Source organism: Argiope bruennichi, chromosome 6 (genome assembly GCF_947563725.1).
Source record: "Argiope bruennichi chromosome 6, qqArgBrue1.1, whole genome shotgun sequence".
NCBI lineage: Eukaryota > Metazoa > Arthropoda > Arachnida > Araneae > Araneidae > Argiope > Argiope bruennichi.
The window spans coordinates 13,507,932-13,521,092 of NC_079156.1; positions in this window are offsets into that span (position 1 = coordinate 13,507,932).

Here is a 13,161-nt window from a genome sequence, read left to right on the forward strand (position 1 = left end):
TAAGAAGTGGCCGCAGGTTCGATCCGCGTTGTTTGCATTCGTTTTGCTTTCACTTTTTTTCATTTTATTTAATTCTTTTTTACTTTAAGTTTAGTGAAAATCATAATTTTTCTTTTCTAGTACTAATATTTCGACCAACATTTACAAAGATTTCAATATTTTATTGAAAAATACTTCCAAAATAAAGATATTTTAGAAATAAAATCCTAAATTCGTTCAGAGATTCTGGGCATGCGCAGACGTATTCCTTCTATTATACACATGGCTTTCAAGCAGGGATTTGCACAATTATAGTTTAAACTAATAAATAAACATGTGCTTTAAATTCTCTGTCACGACGGGTCGTATGTAGCCTTGTGGATCGAGTGTCGGCCTCTTAAGAAGTGGCCACAGGTTCGATCCGCGTTGTTTGCATTCGTTTTGCTTTCACTTTTTTTTCATTTTATTTAATTCTTTTTTACTTTAAGTTTAGTGAAAATCATAATTTTTCTTTTCTAGTACTAATATTTCGACCAGCATTTACAAAGATTTCAATATTTTATTGAAAAATACTTCCAAAATAAAGATATTTTAGAAATAAGAGCCTAAATTCGTTCAGAGATTCTGGGCATGCGCAGACGTGTTCCTTCTCGTATACACATGGCTTTCAAGCAGGGATTTGCACAATTATAGAGTTTAAACTAATAAATAAACATGTGTCTTTAAATTCTCTGTCACGACGGGTCGTATGTAGCCTGCGTGGCTGAGTATCGGCCTGCTAATCAGTGGCCGCAAGTTCGATCAGCGTTGTTCGCATTCGTTTCGCTTTAACTTTTTTTCATTTTATTTAATTCTTTTTTAGTTTAAGTTTAGTGAAAATCATAATTTTTCTTTTCTAGTACTAATATTTCGACCAACATTTACAAAGATTTCAATATTTTATTGAAAAATACTTCCAAAATAAAGATATTTTAGAAATAAAATCCTAAATTCGTTCAGAGATTCTGGGCATGCGCAGACGTATTCCTTCTATTATACACATGGCTTTCAAGCAGGGATTTGCACAATTATAGTTTAAACTAATAAATAAACATGTGACTTTAAATTCTCTGTCACGACGGGTCGTATGTAGCCTTGTGGATCGAGTGTCGGCCTCTTAAGAAGTGGCCGCAGGTTCGATCCGCGTTGTTTGCATTCGTTTTGCTTTCAATTTTTTTCATTTTATTTAATTCTTTTTTACTTTAAGTTTAGTGAAAATCATTATTTTTCTTTTCTAGTACTAATATTTCGACCAGCATTTACAAAGATTTCAATATTTTATTGAAAAATACTTCCAAAATAAAGATATTTTAGAAATAAGAGCCTAAATTCGTTCAGAGATTCTGGGCATGCGCAGACGTGTTCCTTCTCGTATACACATGGCTTTCAAGCAGGGATTTGCACAATTAGAGTTTAAACTAATAAATAAACATGTGGCTTTAAATTCTCTGTCACGACGAGTCGTTTGTAGCCTTGTGGACCGAGTGTCGGCCTCCTAAGCAGTGGCCGCAGGTTCGATCCGCGTTGTTCGCATTCGTTTTGCTTTCACTTTTTTTCATTTTATTTAATTCTTTTTTACTTTAAGTTTAGTGAAAATCATAATTTTTCTTTTCTAGTACTAATATTTCGACCAACATTTACAAAGATTTCAATATTTTATTTAAAAATACTTACAAATTAAAGAAATTTTAGAAATAAAACCCTAAATTCGTTCAGAGATTCTGGGCATTCGCAGACGTATTTCTTCTCGTATACACATGGCTTTCAAGCAGGGATTTGCACAATTATAGAGTTTAAACTAATAAATAAACATGTGGCTTTAAATTCTCTGTCACGACGGGTCGTATGTAGCCTGCGTGGCTGAGTATCGGCCTGCTAATCAGTGGCCGCAAGTTCGATCAGCGTTGTTCGCATTCGTTTCGCTTTAACTTTTTTTCATTTTATTTAATTCTTTTTTAGTTTAAGTTTAGTGAAAATCATAATTTTTCTTTTCTAGTACTAATATTTCGACCAACATTTACAAAGATTTCAATATTTTATTGAAAAATACTTCCAAAATAAAGATATTTTAGAAATAAAATCCTAAATTCGTTCAGAGATTCTGGGCATGCGCAGACGTATTCCTTCTATTATACACATGGCTTTCAAGCAGGGATTTGCACAATTATAGTTTAAACTAATAAATAAACATGTGACTTTAAATTCTCTGTCACGACGGGTCGTATGTAGCCTTGTGGATCGAGTTTCGGCCTCCTAAGCAGTGGCCGCAGGTTCGATCTGCGTTGTTTGCATTCGTTTTGCTTTCACTTTTTTTTCATTTTATTTAATTCTTTTTTACTTTAAGTTTAGTGAAAATCATAATTTTTCTTTTCTAGTACTAATATTTCGATCAACATTTACAAAGATTTCAATATTTTAATGAAAAATACTTCCAAAATAAAGATATTTTAGAAATAAAATCCTAAATTCGTTCAGAGATTCTGGGCATGCGCAGACGTATTCCTTCTATTATACACATGGCTTTCAAGCAGGGATTTGCACAATTATAGAGTTTAAACTAATAAATAAACATGTGTCTTTAAATTCTCTGTCACGACGGGTCGTATGTAGCCTGCGTGGCTGAGTATCGGCCTGCTAATCAGTGGCCGCAAGTTCGATCAGCGTTGTTCGCATTCGTTTCGCTTTAACTTTTTTTCATTTTATTTAATTCTTTTTTAGTTTAAGTTTAGTGAAAATCATAATTTTTCTTTTCTAGTACTAATATTTCGACCAACATTTACAAAGAGTTCAATATTTTATTGAAAAATACTTCCAAAATAAAGATATTTTAGAAATAAAAGCCTAAATTCGTTCGGAGATTCTGGGCATGCGCAGACGTGTTCCTTCTCGTATACACATGGCTTTCAAGCAGGGATTTGCACAATTATAGAGTTTAAACTAATAAATAAACATGTGGCTTTAAATTCTCTGTCACGACGGGTCGTATGTAGCCTGCGTGGCTGAGTATCGGCCTGCTAATCAGTGGCCGCAAGTTCGATCAGCGTTGTTCGCATTCGTTTTGCTTTCACTTTTTTTCATTTTATTTAATTCTTTTTTACTTTAAGTTTAGTGAAAATCATGATTTTCTTTTCTAGTACTAATATTTCGACCAACATTTACAAAGATTTCAATATTTTATTGAAAAATACTTCCAAAATAAAGATATTTTAGAAATAAAAGCCTAAATTCGTTCAGAGATTCTGGGCATGCGCAGACGTATTCCTTCTATTATACACATGGCTTTCAAGCAGGGATTTGCACAATTATAGTTTAAACTAATAAACAAACATGGGGCTTTAAATTCTCTGTCACGACGGGTCGTATGTAGCCTTGTGGACCGAGTGTCGGCCTCCTAAGCAGTGGCAGCAGGTTCGATCCGCGATGTTCGCATTCGTTTTGCTTTCACTTTTTTTCATTTTATTTAATTCTTTTTTACTTTAAGTTTAGTGAAAATCATAATTTTTCTTTTCTAGTACTAATATTTCGACCATTATTTACAAAGATTTCAATATTTTATTGAAAAATACTTCCAAAATAAAGATATTTTAGAAATAAAATCCTAAATTCGTTCAGAGATTCTGGGCATGCGCATACGTATTCCTTCTATTATACACATGGCTTTCAAGCAGGGATTTGCACAATTATAGTTTAAACTAATAAATAAACATGTGACTTTAAATTCTCTGTCACGACGGGTCGTATGTAGCCTTGTGGATCGAGTGTCGGCCTCTTAAGAAGTGGCCGCAGGTTCGATCCGCGTTGTTTGCATTCGTTTTGCTTTCACTTTTTTTCATTTTATTTAATTCTTTTTTACTTTAAGTTTAGTGAAAATCATAATTTTTCTTTTCTAGTACTAATATTTCGACCAACATTTACAAAGATTTCAATATTTTATTGAAAAATACTTCCAAAATAAAGATATTTTAGAAATAAAAGCCTAAATTCGTTCGGAGATTCTGGGCATGCGCAGACGTGTTCCTTCTCGTATACACATGGCTTTCAAGCAGGGATTTGCACAATTATAGAGTTTAAACTAATAAATAAACATGTGGCTTTAAATTCTCTGTCACGACGGGTCGTATGTAGCCTGCGTGGCTGAGTATCGGCCTGCTAATCAGTGGCCGCAAGTTCGATCAGCGTTGTTCGCATTCGTTTCGCTTTCACTTTTTTTCATTTTATTTAATTCTTTTTTAGTTTAAATTTAGTGAAAATCATAATTTTTCTTTTCTAGTACTAATATTTCGACCAACATTTACAAAGATTTCAATATTTTATTGAAAAATACTTCCAAAATAAAGATATTTTAGAAATAAAATCCTAAATTCGTTCAGAGATTCTGGGCATGCGCAGACGTATTCCTTCTATTATACACATGGCTTTCAAGCAGGGATTTGCACAATTATAGTTTAAACTAATAAATAAACATGTGACTTTAAATTCTCTGTCACGACGGGTCGTATGTAGCCTTGTGGATCGAGTTTCGGCCTCCTAAGCAGTGGCCGCAGGTTCGATCTGCGTTGTTTGCATTCGTTTTGCTTTCACTTTTTTTCATTTTATTTAATTCTTTTTTACTTTAAGTTTAGTGAAAATCATAATTTTTCTTTTCTAGTACTAATATTTCGACCAACATTTACAAAGATTTCAATATTTTATTGAAAAATACTTCCAAAATAAAGATATTTTAGAAATAAAAGCCTAAATTCGTTCAGAGATTCTGGGCATGCGCAGACGTATTCCTTCTATTATACACATGGCTTTCAAGCAGGGATTTGCACAATTATAGTTTAAACTAATAAATAAACATGTGGCTTTAAATTCTCTGTCACGACGGGTCGTATGTAGCCTTGTGGACCGAGTGTCGGCTTCCTAAGCAGTGGTAGCAAGTTCGATCCGCGTTGTTCGCATTCGTTTTGCTTTCACTTTTTTTCATTTTATTTAATTCTTTTTTACTTTAAGTTTAGTGAAAATCATAATTTTTCTTTTCTAGTACTAATATTTCGACCAACATTTACAAAGATTTCAATATTTTATTGAAAAATACTTCCAAAACAAAGAAATTTTAGAAATAAAAGCCTAAATTCGTTCAGAGATTCTGGGCATGCGCAGACGTATTCCTTCTCGTATACACATGGCTTTCAAGCAGGGATTTGCACAATTATAGTTTAAACTAATAAATAAACATGTGACTTTAAATTCTCTGTCACGACGGGTCGTATGTAGCCTTGTGGATCGAGTGTCGGCCTCCTAAGTAGTGGCCGCAGGTTCGATCCGCGGTGTTTGCATTCGTTTTGCTTTCCCTTTTTTTCATTTTATTTAATTCTTTTTTACTTTAAGTTTAGTGAAAATCATAATTTTTCTTTTCTAGTACTAATATTTCGACCAACATTTACAAAGATTTCAATATTTTATTGAAAAATACTTCCAAAATAAAGATATTTTAGAAATAAAAGCCTAAATTCGTTCAGAGATTCTGGGCATGCGCAGACGTGTTCCTTCTCGTATACACATGGCTTTCAAGCCGGGATTTGCACAATTATAGAGTTTAAACTAATAAATAAACATGTGGCTTTAAATTCTCTGTCACGACGGGTCGTATGTAGCCTTGTGGACCGAGTGTCGGCCTCCTAAGCAGTGGCCGCAGGTTCGATCTGCGTTGTTCGCATTCGTTTTGCTTTCACTTTTTTTCATTTTATTTAATTCTTTTCTACTTTAAGTTTAGTGAAAATCATAATTTTTCTTTTCTAGTACTAATATTTCGACCAACATTTACAAAGATTTCAATATTTTATTGAAAAATATTTCCAAATTAAAGAAATTTTAGAAATAAAAGCCTAAATTCGTTCAGAGATTCTGGGCATGCGCAGACGTATTCCTTCTCGTATACACATGGCTTTCAAGCAGGGATTTGCACAATTATAGAGTTTAAACTAATAAATAAACATGTGACTTTAAATTCTCTGTCACGACGGGTCGTATGTAGCCTTGTGGATCGAGTGTCGGCCTCCTAAGAAGTGGCCGCAGGTTCGATCCGCGTTGTTTGCATTCTTTTGCTTTCACTTTTTTTCATTTTATTTAATTCTTTTTTACTTTAAGTTTAGTGAAAATCTTAATTTTTCTTTTCTAGTACTAATATTTCGACCAACATTTACAAAGATTTCAATATTTTATTGAAAAATACTTCCAAAATAAAGAAATTTTAGAAATAAAAGCCTAAATTCATTCAGAGATTCTGGGCATGCGCAGACGTATTCCTTCTCGTATACACATGGCTTTCAAGCAGGGATTTGCCCAATTATAGAGTTTAAACTAATAAATAAACATGTGGCTTTAAATTCTCTGTTACGACGGGTCGTATTTAGTATTTTGGACCGAGTGTCGGCCTCCTAAGCAGTGGCTACAGGTTCGATCCGCGTTGTTCGCATTCGTTTTGCTTTCACTTTTTTTAATTTTATTTAATTCTTTTTTACTTTAAGTTTAATGAAAATCATAATTTTTCTTTTCTAGTACTAATATTTCGACCAACATTTACAAAGATTTCAATATTTTATTGAAAAATACTTCCAAAATAAAGATATTTTAGAAATAAAAGCCTAAATTCGTTCAGATATTCTGGGCATGCGCAGAGGTATTCCTTCTCGTATACACATGGCTTTCAAGCAGGGATTTGCCCAATTATAGAGTTTAAACTAATAAATAAACATGTGGCTTTAAATTCTCTGTCACGACGGGCCGTATTTAGCCTTTTGGACCGAGTGTCGGCCTCCTAAGCAGTGGCCGCAGGTTCGATCCGCGTTGTTCGCATTCGTTTTGCTTTCACTTTTTTTCATTTTATTTAATTCTTTTTTACTTTCAGTTTAGTGAAAATCATAAGTATTCTTTTCTAGTACTAATATTTCGACCAACATTTACAAAGATTTCAATATTTTATTGAAAAATACTTCCAAAATAAAGATATTTTAGAAATAAAATCCTAAATTCGTTCAGAGATTCTGGGCATGCGCAGACGTATTCCTTCTATTATACACATGGCTTTCAAGCAGGGATTTGCACAATTATAGTTTAAACTAATAAATAAACATGTGACTTTAAATTCTCTGTCACGACGGGTCGTATGTAGCCTTGTGGATCGAGTTTCGGCCTCCTAAGCAGTGGCCGCAGGTTCGATCTGCGTTGTTTGCATTCGTTTTGCTTTCACTTTTTTTTCATTTTATTTAATTCTTTTTTACTTTAAGTTTAGTGAAAATCATAATTTTTCTTTTCTAGTACTAATATTTCGACCAACATTTACAAAGATTTCAATATTTTATTGAAAAATACTTCCAAAATAAAGATATTTTAGAAATAAAAGCCTAAATTCGTTCAGAGATTCTGGGCATGCGCAGACGTATTCCTTCTATTATACACATGGCTTTCAAGCAGGGATTTGCACAATTATAGTTTAAACTAATAAATAAACATGTGGCTTTAAATTCTCTGTCACGACGGGTCGTATGTAGCCTTGTGGACCGAGTGTCGGCTTCCTAAGCAGTGGCAGCAAGTTCGATCCGCGTTGTTCGCATTCGTTTTGCTTTCACTTTTTTTCATTTTATTTAATTCTTTTTTACTTTAAGTTTAGTGAAAATCATAATTTTTCTTTTCTAGTACTAATATTTCGACCAACATTTACAAAGATTTCAATATTTTATTGAAAAATACTTCCAAAATAAAGAAATTTTAGAAATAAAAGCCTAAATTCGTTCAGAGATTCTGGGCATGCGCAGACGTATTCCTTCTCGTATACACATGGCTTTCAAGCAGGGATTTGCACAATTATAGTTTAAACTAATAAATAAACATGTGACTTTAAATTCTCTATCACGACGGGTCGTATGTAGCCTTGTGGATCGAGTGTCGGCCTCCTAAGTAGTGGCCGCAGGTTCGATCCGCGGTGTTTGCATTCGTTTTGCTTTCACTTTTTTTCATTTTATTTAATTCTTTTTTACTTTAAGTTTAGTGAAAATCATAATTTTTCTTTTCTAGTACTAATATTTCGACCAACATTTACAAAGATTTCAATATTTTATTGAAAAATACTTCCAAAATAAAGATATTTTAGAAATAAAAGCCTAAATTCGTTCAGAGATTCTGGGCATGCGCAGACGTGTTCCTTCTCGTATACACATGGCTTTCAAGCCGGGATTTGCACAATTATAGAGTTTATACTAATAAATAAACATGTGGCTTTAAATTCTCTGTCACGACGGGTCGTATGTAGCCTTGTGGACCGAGTGTCGGCCTCCTAAGCAGTGGCCGCAGGTTCGATCTGCGTTGTTCGCATTCGTTTTGCTTTCACTTTTTTTCATTTTATTTAATTCTTTTCTACTTTAAGTTTAGTGAAAATCATAATTTTTCTTTTCTAGTACTAATATTTCGACCAACATTTACAAAGATTTCAATATTTTATTGAAAAATACTTCCAAATTAAAGAAATTTTAGAAATAAAAGCCTAAATTCGTTCAGAGATTCTGGGCATGCGCAGACGTTTTCCTTCTCGTATACACATGGCTTTCAAGCAGGGATTTGCACAATTATAGAGTTTAAACTAATAAATAAACATGTGTCTTTAAATTCTCTGTCACGACGGGTCGTATGTAGCCTGCGTGGCTGAGTATCGGCCTGCTAATCAGTGGCCGCAAGTTCGATCAGCGTTGTTCGCATTCGTTTCGCTTTCACTTTTTTTCATTTTATTTAATTCTTTTTTACTTTAAGTTTAGTGAAAATTATAATTTTTCTTTTCTAGTACTAATATTTCGACCAACATTTACAAAGATTTCAATATTTTATTGAAAAATACTTCCAAAATAAAGATATTTTAGAAATAAAATCCTAAATTCGTTCAGAGATTCTGGGCATGCGCAGACGTATTCCTTCTATTATACACATGGCTTTCAAGCAGGGATTTGCACAATTATAGTTTAAACTAATAAATAAACATGTGACTTTAAATTCTCTGTCACGACGGGTCGTATGTAGCCTTGTGGATCGAGTTTCGGCCTCCTAAGCAGTGGCCGCAGGTTCGATCTGCGTTGTTTGCATTCGTTTTGCTTTCACTTTTTTTTCATTTTATTTAATTCTTTTTTACTTTAAGTTTAGTGAAAATCATAATTTTTCTTTTCTAGTACTAATATTTCGACCAACATTTACAAAGATTTCAATATTTTATTGAAAAATACTTCCAAAATAAAGATATTTTAGAAATAAAAGCCTAAATTCGTTCAGAGATTCTGGGCATGCGCAGACGTATTCCTTCTATTATACACATGGCTTTCAAGCAGGGATTTGCACAATTATAGTTTAAACTAATAAATAAACATGTGGCTTTAAATTCTCTGTCACGACGGGTCGTATGTAGCCTTGTGGACCGAGTGTCGGCTTCCTAAGCAGTGGTAGCAAGTTCGATCCGCGTTGTTCGCATTCGTTTTGCTTTCACTTTTTTTCATTTTATTTAATTCTTTTTTACTTTAAGTTTAGTGAAAATCATAATTTTTCTTTTCTAGTACTAATATTTCGACCAACATTTACAAAGATTTCAATATTTTATTGAAAAATACTTCCAAAACAAAGAAATTTTAGAAATAAAAGCCTAAATTCGTTCAGAGATTCTGGGCATGCGCAGACGTATTCCTTCTCGTATACACATGGCTTTCAAGCAGGGATTTGCACAATTATAGTTTAAACTAATAAATAAACATGTGACTTTAAATTCTCTGTCACGACGGGTCGTATGTAGCCTTGTGGATCGAGTGTCGGCCTCCTAAGTAGTGGCCGCAGGTTCGATCCGCGGTGTTTGCATTCGTTTTGCTTTCCCTTTTTTTCATTTTATTTAATTCTTTTTTACTTTAAGTTTAGTGAAAATCATAATTTTTCTTTTCTAGTACTAATATTTCGACCAACATTTACAAAGATTTCAATATTTTATTGAAAAATACTTCCAAAATAAAGATATTTTAGAAATAAAAGCCTAAATTCGTTCAGAGATTCTGGGCATGCGCAGACGTGTTCCTTCTCGTATACACATGGCTTTCAAGCCGGGATTTGCACAATTATAGAGTTTAAACTAATAAATAAACATGTGGCTTTAAATTCTCTGTCACGACGGGTCGTATGTAGCCTTGTGGACCGAGTGTCGGCCTCCTAAGCAGTGGCCGCAGGTTCGATCTGCGTTGTTCGCATTCGTTTTGCTTTCACTTTTTTTCATTTTATTTAATTCTTTTCTACTTTAAGTTTAGTGAAAATCATAATTTTTCTTTTCTAGTACTAATATTTCGACCAACATTTACAAAGATTTCAATATTTTATTGAAAAATACTTCCAAATTAAAGAAATTTTAGAAATAAAAGCCTAAATTCGTTCAGAGATTCTGGGCATGCGCAGACGTATTCCTTCTCGTATACACATGGCTTTCAAGCAGGGATTTGCACAATTATAGAGTTTAAACTAATAAATAAACATGTGTCTTTAAATTCTCTGTCACGACGGGTCGTATGTAGCCTGCGTGGCTGAGTATCGGCCTGCTAATCAGTGGCCGCAAGTTCGATCAGCGTTGTTCGCATTCGTTTCGCTTTCACTTTTTTTCATTTTATTTAATTCTTTTTTATTTTAAGTTTAGTGAAAATTATAATTTTTCTTTTCTAGTACTAATATTTCGACCAACATTTACAAAGATTTCAATATTTTATTGAAAAATACTTCCAAAATAAAGAGATTTTAGAAATAAAAGCCTAAATTCGTTCAGAGATTCTGGGCATGCGCAGACGTATTCCTTCTCGTATACACATGGCTTTCAAGCAGGGATTTGCACAATTATAGTTTAAACTAATAAATAAACATGTGACTTTAAATTCTCTGTCACGACGGGTCGTATGTAGCCTTGTGGATCGAGTGTCGGCCTCCTAAGAAGTGGCCGCAGGTTCGATCCGCGTTGTTTGCATTCTTTTGCTTTCACTTTTTTTCATTTTATTTAATTCTTTTTTACTTTAAGTTTAGTGAAAATCTTAATTTTTCTTTTCTAGTACTAATATTTCGACCAACATTTACAAAGATTTCAATATTTTATTGAAAAATACTTCCAAAATAAAGAAATTTTAGAAATAAAAGCCTAAATTCGTTCAGAGATTCTGGGCATGCGCAGACGTATTCCTTCTCGTATACACATGGCTTTCAAGCAGGGATTTGCCCAATTATAGAGTTTAAACTAATAAATAAACATGTGGCTTTAAATTCTCTGTTACGACGGGTCGTATTTAGTATTTTGGACCGAGTGTCGGCCTCCTAAGCAGTGGCTACAGGTTCGATCCGCGTTGTTCGCATTCGTTTTGCTTTCACTTTTTTTAATTTTATTTAATTCTTTTTTACTTTAAGTTTAATGAAAATCATAATTTTTCTTTTCTAGTACTAATATTTCGACCAACATTTACAAAGATTTCAATATTTTATTGAAAAATACTTCCAAAATAAAGATATTTTAGAAATAAAAGCCTAAATTCGTTCAGATATTCTGGGCATGCGCAGAGGTATTCCTTCTCGTATACACATGGCTTTCAAGCAGGGATTTGCCCAATTATAGAGTTTAAACTAGTAAATAAACATGTGGCTTTAAATTCTCTGTCACGACGGGCCGTATTTAGCCTTTTGGACCGAGTGTCGGCCTCCTAAGCAGTGGCCGCAGGTTCGATCCGCGTTGTTCGCATTCGTTTTGCTTTCACTTTTTTTCATTTTATTTAATTCTTTTTTACTTTCAGTTTAGTGAAAATCATAAGTATTCTTTTCTAGTACTAATATTTCGACCAACATTTACAAAGATTTCAATATTTTATTGAAAAATACTTCCAAAATAAAGATATTTTAGAAATAAAATCCTAAATTCGTTCAGAGATTCTGGGCATGCGCAGACGTATTCCTTCTATTATACACATGGCTTTCAAGCAGGGATTTGCACAATTATAGTTTAAACTAATAAATAAACATGGGGCTTTAAATTCTCTGTCAAGACGGGTCGTATGTAGCCTTGTGGATCGAGTGTCGGCCTCCTAAGAAGTGGCCGCCGGTTCGATCCGCGTGGTTTGCATTCGTTTTGCTTTCACTTTTTTTCATTTTATTTAATTCTTTTTTACTTTAAGTTTAGTGAAAATCATAATTTTTCTTTTCTAGTACTAATATTTCGACCAACATTTACAAAGATTTCAATATTTTATTGAAAAATACTTCCAAAATAAACATATTTTAGAAATAAAAGCGTAATTTCGTTCAGATATTCTGGGCATGCGCAGACGTATTCCTTCTTGTATACATATGGCTTTCAAGCAGGGATTTGCACAATTAGAGTTTAAACTAATAAATAAACATGTGGCTTTAAATTCTCTGTCACGACGGGTCGTATGTAGCCTTATGGACCGAGTGTCGGCCTCCTAAGAAGTGGCCGAAAGTTCGATCCGCGTTGTTTGCATTCGTTTCGCTTTCACTTTTTTTCATTTTACTTAATTCTTTTTTACTTTAAGTTTAGTGAAAATCATAATTTTTCTTTTCTAGTACTAATATTTCGACCAACATTTACAAAGATTTCAATATTTTATTGAAAAATACTTCCAAAATAAAGAAATTTTAGAAATAAAAGCCTAAATTCGTTCAGAGATTCTGGGCATGCGTAGACGTGTTCCTTCTCGTATACACATGGCTTTCAAGCCGGGATTTGCACAATTATAGAGTTTAAACTAATAAATAAACATGTGGCTTTAAATTCTCTGTCACGACGGGTCGTATGTAGCCTTGTGGACCGAGTGTCTTCCTCCTAAGCAGTGGCCGCAGGTTCGATCTGCGTTGTTCGCATTCGTTTTGCTTTCACTTTTTTTCATTTTATTTAATTCTTTTTTACTTTAAGTTTAGTGAAAATCATAATTTTTCTTTTCTAGTACTAATATTTCGACCAACATTTACAAAGAGTTCAATATTTTATTGAAAAATACTTCCAAATTAAAGAAATTTTAGAAATAAAAGCCTAAATTCGTTCAGAGATTCTGGGCATGCGCAGACGTGTTCCTTCTCGTATACACATGGCTTTCAAGCCGG